The sequence below is a fragment of the Eptesicus fuscus genome, chromosome 6 (assembly GCF_027574615.1).
Source record: "Eptesicus fuscus isolate TK198812 chromosome 6, DD_ASM_mEF_20220401, whole genome shotgun sequence".
In the NCBI taxonomy this organism is placed as follows: Eukaryota; Metazoa; Chordata; class Mammalia; order Chiroptera; family Vespertilionidae; genus Eptesicus; species Eptesicus fuscus.
The window spans coordinates 15,319,050-15,328,990 of record NC_072478.1 but is presented as its reverse complement, the minus strand read 5'-3'; the positions used below and the strand labels follow the sequence as shown (position 1 = coordinate 15,328,990).

The 9,941-nt window shown below is 42.4% G+C and overlaps 1 long non-coding RNA gene across 2 annotated transcripts; it reads right to left on the bottom strand.

The window, feature by feature from the left end:
• Nucleotides 1-346: 346 nt before the first annotated feature.
• LOC114228024 (uncharacterized) lies at nucleotides 347-6,706 on the bottom strand. 2 transcript variants are annotated; one of them, XR_008556217.1, is made up of 2 exons: nucleotides 6,555-6,706; nucleotides 347-633 (listed from the first exon to the last, which is right to left on the bottom strand). It is a non-coding gene; the product is annotated as an uncharacterized LOC114228024 (long non-coding RNA). The 2 variants fall into 2 exon arrangements; XR_008556218.1 differs by lacking the exon at nucleotides 6,555-6,706 and adding an exon at nucleotides 715-784.
• Nucleotides 6,707-9,941: the final 3,235 nt, after the last annotated feature.

Genomic DNA, 9,941 nt, shown 5'->3' with positions numbered 1-9,941 from the left:
CCATCTCGTGGTTCCATTTGGCTTGCACGTGGGTGACAGGGGGTTGGGAATGAAAGGCTGTGATGTAAGGTAATTTAGATCCCGGCGACTGTCAGGCTGTCCTTGATAAACGCCTATTTGGCGGTGCTCTCGCTGTCTTGAAGCACAGCCAGCCTCACTATGATTTGCATGAAACTCCCACAATGCCAGGCGCCATTCTCATTGCCTTGAAAGCAGGAAAGCAGTTGGGCAGAATATGCTATTTTAAGACTTAAAACTGAAAAAAAAATCAATGTGAGCATAAGGGATAATTTAACAGAATTGTACTCATGAGGAAAGGGAAGAGACATTATATGTTAACTTCGAGTCAGGTGGAACTTGACATTTATGTACCAAGTGAAATCACTACAACTAAAAAGAACAAGTTAACAGCCCCATTATCACCAGGCAGAGACAGAGAGGGAGAGGTTCAACATTTCTCTAAGATGTCCAGAGGGAACTGAGGAAAAACACTTGTTTTAGCCTGACAGCGTCTTGGCCTGGACTTCAGAAGATGTGGTTCTTCAGAATTTCCATTTCTCCCCCCGGAGCAATATACGTAGAACACTTTACACTTTTGAAATCCAAATATCGTCTCATTTGATCTTGGCCAACCTTTTAATGGAGGAAGGACAGGTATTATTATCCCACTTAGCAGCTGAGAAAGCTGAGGCTCAGGAAGATTAAGTCACATACTTAACAGATTAAGGCAGAAGCCACTTCTTTCTTTGATTCACATTCGTCATGTCCAAGCTGAAACACTCACCCTGCAGTTAGAATTTCCACAAAATTCTAAATTCCATAGAACTGATGGAGCTAACCGCCATCCTTGTCCAACCTCACCCAACCCTAGAATCCTCACAACAACACACTTAGCAGATGGCTGTCCAACTCTGCTTGGAGATTTATATTAACAGAGAACCCACTATTTTATGAGACAAACCATTCTATGTTTGACGTCTGTAAATGTTGGGGAGTTTGGTGAAAGAAAACCCCCCACCGCTCTCTCCCTAATGTCTGGCCATCATTTAATAGGCCACTAAATGTTGAATCCTGAACAGAACTTAGAAAGGATGAAATAATGGCTCAGGTCTAAGTGACGAGACTCCTGTGGGTTGGGGAGTGAGCTCAGGGCCATGAGTACCAGCCAGGGCCTCATGTGCCTACCACACCTGCTTCATGAGCAACCCAAGCAAGCTTTCTCCTTCTTCCACTGGAAAATCTTGCACATACTCAAAAAACCACAATCCAGTCCACTTGGGTTTCTTTCTTTCCAAATTTAATGTTGCCATTTTACTTCGCCATTATTCATATGATGTGATTTTCTCATTTATTCAATAAATATTTCAAGAGAACCAACCATACTCATCACTGTGCCAGGTGCTAGGAACAGAGCAAGAACAAGACGGATATGTCCTTGTGTTCACGAAGCTTACAGTCTGGCATGGAATATGGTCACTGAGCAAATAAAATAAGATGTGGTGAATGCAATGCTATGGGAGGCGAGGTGCTGTATAGGAGGTACAGGACGTCTAGGATCTATGTTGGGAAGCCACCTAAACTGTGCTGGCATTGACCATTCTTTAAAAAAAAAATGTTTTTATTGATTTTAGAGAGAGGAAGGGAGAGGGAGAGGGAAACATCGACCTGAGAAAGAAACATCCATTGGTTGCCTCCCATAGGCACCCTGACCAGGGGTTGAACCTGCAACTTGGATATGTGCCTTGACCAGCAACCTTTCAGTGCACAGGAGGACGCTCAACCCACTGAGCCACACCAGTCAGGGCTGCCGCTAACCATTCTTGCTGCTATGTGCCCGCATGCTGTCTAGTTAAGGACATTCTCCCTCCCTGTCCCTCCCCGCACCTCCCTCTCTCTCATTCTCCACACTGAAATTCTGGTAAGGCAAGCTAACACTGAGTTTGCTTTTTTTTTTTTTTTTCCCCCATAGATGCTGGATTTTTAATAGATTAAGCTCCCCTCAGATCTTTACAATCTACTGTCCAGACAGACCTGATTAATTTTTAAAATTGAAACGAAGCAACTCGCAATTTACTCGCATTACATCTCATCTGTTTGGTTTGGGCCCAAGGTTATATTCTCGTCTCTCTATTACAAAGATACGTTTGCAGGAACTGGAAACACACTCATGTTATCTCAGTTTATGGGAGCTTATTGAAAGGACAAGGAAAGCTTCTGCAGACCCCCAGTGAGGGCTCTCAGAGGGTGGAGAAGAGGTAACCGCAGCAGCTGCCCAAGGGGAACCAGCCTGGGGACCCGCCTGACACTTCAGCAGTCTCCTTCCTCCACCTCTCCTTTCTGCTCCTCTGTCTATTTTTTTCCCTTCCTCCTTCTGCCTGTTTCTTATTTTTTTTATTTTTTATTCTTGGTTTCCTGTTGCTTTTTCTGTGTTTCCATTTCTACACTGTTCTGTCAGCTGCTTTTGATCTGATTTAAGCGAGCCATCCCTCTCAAGAATCAAGAACCCTTATAGCCCTGGCTATTTGAGTCAAGCTCTGTCCTCAAACTCATCAGTGATGGGCAGGCCGGTGTGGCATCCCTACACACAAGGGATCTCTCAAAAGAGATGTGGATGTGCAGCCCCAGAGCAGAGCCTCTTAAACTCTGAAAGTGTCTGGGTGCTTCACCATTATCTCCTTACCTATTCTGGGATTTCATTCTCTCTTAATATATGTTTTTGTTTTCTGGGTTTTATCCGGTTGTGTTTCCGTTTCAGACCTGATACCTTCCCTCTCAAAATAAGCAGTTTCACTTTTCCTCTTCACAGATGTGCTGAAAGCAAAGGAATGTCTTATGCATCGAAGAAGATAGTGTTCAAACTTCTGGTTATTCAATTTCTCTTCTTGTTACTACATCCAGCCTTTAAAGGACATCAGGGAAAGGAGACTCGGGGCTGGTTCTCTGAGGGTGGAGACATACGGTCAGCCATTCCAATACTTTTTGTTTGGGAGAGTGTCATAGTTTCTGCAGAACTTGAAAGCTGCCATTCAAAGTAGTATCTGATCAAGTTCATTAGCTACTGCCTACTTCAACATGGAATAAATGCAATTACTCCTCCAATTGCTAGTGAGCGAAGAATGAAGGTGGCCAACTAGTGGCTGGCCTTCATAACTTCTGAGCTTATATATCTACTAGAGGCCTGGTGCACAAAATTTGTGCACTCGGTGGGGGGGGGGGAGGTCCCTCAGCCCGGCCTGTGCCCTTTTGCAGTCCTGGAGCCCTTGGGGAATGTCTGACTGACGGCTTAGGCCTGGCAGTCAGACATCCTTAGAGCTGCCACGGAGGCGGGAGAAGCTCCCACCACTGCTGCTGTGCTTGCCAGCTGTGAGCCCGGCTTCTGGCTGAGCAGCGCTCCCCCTAAGCTCCTGCATTGAGTGTCTTGCCCCTGGTGGTCAGTGCGCATCATAGTGACAGGTCGTTCTGCCATTTGGTCGATTGCATATTAGCCTTTTATTATATAGGATAGACATAACAGCATAATTAAGATCAATAAGGGAAGACAGGTCCTTTAAATATGATATTAAATTATTATTCAAGGATAATTGTGTCATGGCATCAATCTACTCCTATTGTTTTCTTGTCATTTTCAAAGTTTGGAAATTTATTAGAAATGCAAATCCTCGGGCACCGCCCCCACCTACTGGATCAGAAACTTTGGGACCAGAGACCACCAATCTGTGTTTTAACAGGTGGTTTTAATGCACACTCAAGTTGGAGAATCACTGCTTTCAGTCTGAGAACCAGGGACATTTTTACAAATATTACTAAGCAAGGTAAAGGTCAAAATAGATGTGCATTATAAAAAAAATAGATGTGCATTATATAGAGATTTATAATTGTAAATAAAACTGTGTGTATGTGCATATTGTATGTATATATATATATTTAATATACATCTTACATTTATATATTTCATATATGTACCAATATATATTTTATGAAATTATTTTTATAATATATGGGAAATATTATAAAATATATAAATATTTTATTTATAATATTTATAAAATTATCCTATATAATAAAAGGCTAATATGCAAATTGACCAAACTGTGGAATTAATGGTCGCTATGACGCACACTGACCACCAGGAAGCAGGCAGGCCACCAGGGGAACAGGCCTAAGCTGTCAGTCGGACATCCCCTGAGGACTCCTGGACTGTGAGAGGGCGCAGGCTGGGCTGAGGGACCCCCTCCCGCCGAGTGCACAAATTTTGTGCACTGGGCCTCTAGTATTTTATATAGTACACACAGGTGTGTGTATAAGTATTTAAAATAAGCCTTGTCAACTGCTATACAACTTGAAGATGATGTTCTTTTGGGGGTTTAAATAGGACCATTCTTTTCTACTTTGTGTTCACAACCAATTGTCAATAAGACAAAAAAAAAAAAAAAAAAAGTGGATGGAGTTAAAAACTCATCACAACACCCTTATTACTAACAAAGCCCAGATTGGAGAATGTGGATGGAGTCAGTGGGCAAATGTTCTTGTTAATATACCAAGAAATGCTCCTGTGGGGAGACAGAGAAAAGTCAGGAATTCCACACTTCATATCTAGAATGGGGACAAAGTATTTCTCTCTAACAACCCTGGATGTTTAACCCATGGGGTTTAGCCCTTAAGGCAAGAGTCAACCAAGAATATGGCCTCCAGCTCACCCTCCCCAGGCTGGAGATCAGCACTGAATCAGAACAGCAATGCTTCCCCACCAGTGCCCACTTCCCAGAACCAGCTGTATCCTTTGAGTGTCTTCCTGGGACCTCTGATGACCCAGAAGGCTCTGAAATGGGTCCGAACAGTCCACTAGTTAAATAAAACCAAGACTTCTCTGTACCCATGATTGAAAACCGACTCACTTTCCCATCCCAAATTATGTCGAACCACATTTTCCAACATAGCATAGCAGGTTCTTCATTGAGATTGAATGACTCACTGAGATCTTCCAATTATAAATGTATAAAGACAATTCCATAATAAAATGGGAATTGTCAACAATTTAGGAATGCCCCAGATTTTAATATACGTGCCCCTCATTATCAAATTCCCAGGGAGAATTTGAAGTTCAAAGAGTCAATTTCCTTGGCAAGTCTAAGTTCAAAGAAGCTAATCTCCATAATCAAATTCACTTGATTTTATGAGTTGAAGTTAAGGAAATTAAAGACTGAAATTCATCCTCTTCCATTTCTTACTGTGTTGAGACTCAGCCAGAGAACTTCCTGATGGTTGGGTTGAACTGGGGTTCCTTCAGAAGCTGTACCTTGGACTCTCGATGGATGATGAATTCCTTCAGGGCCTCGGGAGTTTTATTAATCCAATGTCAAGCTTCAACTGCCTCCCTTTTAAAGAGCTTGATCAATTAATAGAATACATAGCTTATCAAGTACAGACCTTGTAGATCCCCATACCCCTGACAACGATTCTCCTGGACCAAACTCTAAGCAGGCTCCTCTAAGCCCATTTTCAACCAAGCCCAGCTCTTGGTCATGTTTTCAAGAGCTCAATTTAAAAATTTTTTAAAAAATATATTTTTTATTGATTTCAGAAAGGAATGGAGAGGGAAAGAGAGGTAGAAACATCAAAGATGAGAGAGGATCATTGATCAGCTGCCTCCTGCATGCCCCCTACTGGAGATTAAGCCCACAACCTAGGCATGTGCCCTTGACAGGAATCAAACCCGGGACCCTTCAGTCTGCAGTCTGATGCTCTAGCCACTGAGCCAAACCAGGCAGGGCAAGAGCTCAATTTTAGCAAGAATCCTGCTAGGTCATTTCAGCCAGAATTCCCCATCCTTGATATCTGATCATCTGCGATTTCTAATCAGGTTCCTCATCCTCCATCATCCCCAGTTGATATTTGATTATTCTGGCCAGTCTTCAGCAAGACTCCTGTTAGGACAAGTTAACCAAAATTTCCCCTTATTCCTGATATTTCCTCTTGGTAATTTTCCATCCACTTGTAATCAAGTAAAAGCTTGACCATCTTGAGAAAGTACAGAATTCAGGCTTCTTTTATGTCAGGGGAAGGGGGAATGGGAGGGGTTTGAGGTCAGGAGGTGATTGATGACTACAGACATCTGGACATGAGCAAGGGTCCAAGGGGAATGGTGAAACTTCAAATTCTAGTTGTGATGTTCCCAGTCATGAGATACCTGTAAATCTTTTGATAAGCAATCATTATTTTTATACATACCTTCCTTATCTCCTTGGGGAGGTACTTTTGAGCAGGGAGGTTGTTTCAATAATTCCTAGGCTACAGGTTAGATTCCTTTAATGATTAGCATATCTATGTGCACAACTAGGCATGTTGTGGGAACTGGGCAGGCTCGAGCAAGATGCAGTTAGAAAGACTGATTATTTTATTCTATTACACACTGACTCCCATCGGCTTCTTGGCTATATATCCTCGCTTTTCCTTGTATTCTGAGTTGAACCCAATCTCTCTCCCCTACTGCAAAACCCCATTGCAGTGGTCCCGATATTCCTTATGATATTTCCCCTGAATAAAGTCTGCCTTACCTTTCTTTAACAAGTGCTGGAAGGAGTAATTTTTTCTTTAACAGCTCCAGTTGACAGAACCATTCAACCTCCAGCAGTTATCCTAAGCAAAGTGTGTTCTCAAATTCCAATTATTTAGTGCTGCCCAAGGACTATTCTACCTGAGGGGAGGGGGAAAGACAAACGGAATCTTGGCTTCTACTTCATCATTCTGTCTCTCAGTGACATCAGTCGTTTGGAATCCCCAGCTGATGAACTTAACCTCAACTGAAGGAAAGCTCTTAGTAAGAGATTAATTTTGGCACAGAGCATTGATTTTGGCACCCTGTTTACCTAAACTAGGCAAGAGTCCACCTGTGCATACTGCCTGCACTCTCTGAGAAGGGCATTGAGACACTTGCCTTCTTGCAGAGCTTGCAAATTTGCATAAATGTTGTTCCTCCAGCCCTGAAGTCCTGGACTTTCAGTGTTGCATTGAGGGTGAACCCCATCTGGTAGCACCGCTTCTGCTCCATCTCCTGAGCAGACATTTTTAGTTCTGGGTCACACAGGAGGATATTACTGTCCCTTATTTTGGAAGTTTTAGGACCAAGGACCTTCTGAACATTTGCTTCAGTTGGAAAATCACCCTCTGTTGATTCTGGCCAGGAGCTACTGGACTTCTAAACCTTTGCCCCTGTGGCCTAGAAAGCACCAATGCCTTCATCTCGACTTCTCAAGACACTGTATTTTCTTGACTTGTGAATTCCGTACATTTCTTGGCCCTGTTCCCTCAGGACCCAGGCACAGGACCCAGATGCCCACCGACATAACTGTAATACCTTGAAACACACCTGTTAATACTCTCACTATTTCCTTCTCTTGTACCCGAGGGTAAGTTTCATGAATATAGAGTCAGTTCTTCCAGACACACCTCTTTGACCCTATTAAAGAACAAAATTCAACCTAGTAAATTTGAAGATCCAATTTGCTTTATTAAGCAATTCAAATGAATTGGGAAGCATGCCATCTAGCAACTAAAAGGGTGGGGCAAGGGAGCTATTAGCAAAAAAAAAAAAAAAAAAAAAAAGAAAGAAAGAAAGAAAGAAAGGATTATTTTTAATCCAGAAAGTCTTTTAGGGGAAGGAAAAGGCAAGAATTTTACCATGCAGATTTCCTCGTCTGCCTATAGGGATCAAGAGGGCCCGCCTGACAGATTACTTCAGTGGTGTTGACCAGAAAACTCCAGATTGATTAAGATTACATTTCTGGTTAAGGTTGAAACTGCAACCAGGTCATGGGCATTTAGCACAAGTGATACCATTTTGGGCCTGTGCTTTTCTCTTAAACAAATCTAACCCCAAATGGGATTTGGGGAAAAGGTGGCCTTGCCAATCTGAGCTGACATTAAGGATGAGAAGCTAAAACCCAGTTAATGTCTATAACACACAAGAAATTGCACCGCCCAGCAGTTTCAAAGGAACTGACATGCTCTGCTCACCAAGGCCTGCGAAGTTCTAACCCCACCTCAGCCTGGCCTGTGACACAAGTCCAAGCTGCTTCTTCATAGTGAATTGCAGCAGCCTGCATGGGGACTACTGCTTCTCTGCTGAGGCCAAGATGGCCACATGGGGCTGGCTAGACTGGCATGTGCCCTGGTCAACCATGTGACCCAAGCACCTTTGCTTAAGGCAGTTATGACCTGGGCATCATTTGAAGCTGCCCGTCATTCAATCTTGACTCTGTGGGTACAGCCACTCTCCTGTGGACAAAACCATCATAAGCTTCTGCTCAGGGTACAGTGTTAAAAGACAACTGGTAAAAACACACAATGGTAAGAACCCACTGGCTCAGTGTGAACCTCTACAAACGTCATGCACCCTGGCCCCACCAAAAGCCTTCCTCTGTTATTTTGGCCTGAAAACTCAATTTGCTGGCCCATACAACAAATGATGGGGTCTCTGAGTGGCTCAGTTCATGACACCTGTTTTTTCCATCTCAGCTCTGGTGCAGATAAAGGCAAAGTCATAAGACATGGCTCATATCTGTGGGCAAGTGCATTGCATAATTCGTGGAATTATACACACAAATCATTCATTCACAGAGAATGCCAGTTTGCATGAAGACTCCCACCATTCTCCTTCTTTCCCCCATGACCTAAGATCCATCATGAAGCAGAGGAGCCTTGTAATTCCCTGTAGGTAGCTCACACTCAAGAGGAAAAAGTGAAGAAGTGAGTTATGTGGACAAGACCCAGTTTATTCTTTTATAAATTCACTAACACAATTAAATTATACCCCCCCCCCCTCCCTGAGAAGTGAGAAGTAGAATGAGACCAGGAGGGTCACACTCCATATGGAAGAAGCATCTAGAGTGAGAAGGAAGTGCTCACCCCACCCATGTGACAGAGGTTGCATCATACAGGAGTATAAGAGTGGTGTTTAATAAATCTACTCTACAACATCGTTCCTTCTTTTTCTTAGATTTTGCTCTAAATATCTGCTAAAAAAACCCAAAACAAAACAATGAAACTTTTGACATTTATTATATTGCATTTTATGCTTCTAAACCTTCTGCCATTCTTTAAAAATCAAAAAGTTGAAGAGAGAAAGAGAGAGAGAGAGAGAAGAGAGAGAAAGAGAGAAACGTCATTTGGTTGCCTCCTGCACACACCCCAACTAGGGATCCGACCTGAAACCTGGGTATGTGCCCTGACCGGAAATGGAAGCTGCCACCTTTTGGTGTATGGGACAACACTCCAACCAACTGAGCCACACCATCCAGGGCTAAACCTTCTGCCATTCTTAGCACTGATTAATTTGTCTCTGAAAAATTTAATCATCTGAATGTTTTCCTTTAAATCTAACGTAAGTGATACCTATGGCACCTTCAAGCCTCATGGAGTACCTTGTCCTTTCCAATTATGTAACCTGCTTCTCAAACAAGATGGAACACTGGTCAATTGATTTTTCACATGGGTGCCAAGGCATTAAATGAGGGAAAGCATAATGTTTACAACAAATGCTGCTGGGACAAATAGTTATCCACATGTGAAAGAATGAATTTGGACCCTACCTTACACTATACTAAAAAAAAGGAACTCAAAGAAGGTAGTAGATTTAAATGTATGAGCTAAAACTATAAAACTCTCAAAAGATAAATAGGTGTAAATCTATAAGGGATGTGTAGGAGGCAGTAGATCAATCTTTATCTCTCCTGCTCCCTTCCTCTTGTTCTAAAAAATCAATAAAAACACATTTTAAAAATTTGTTTTGTTTGTGTGTTGCAAATGATATCATCAAGAAAGTGAAACAACAACTCACAGAATAGGGAAAAATATTTGTGACTCATATACCTGATTAAGAACATCAGAATATCCAGAATATATTAAGAAATCTTATCTATCTATACTAATAAAAGCCTAGGTGG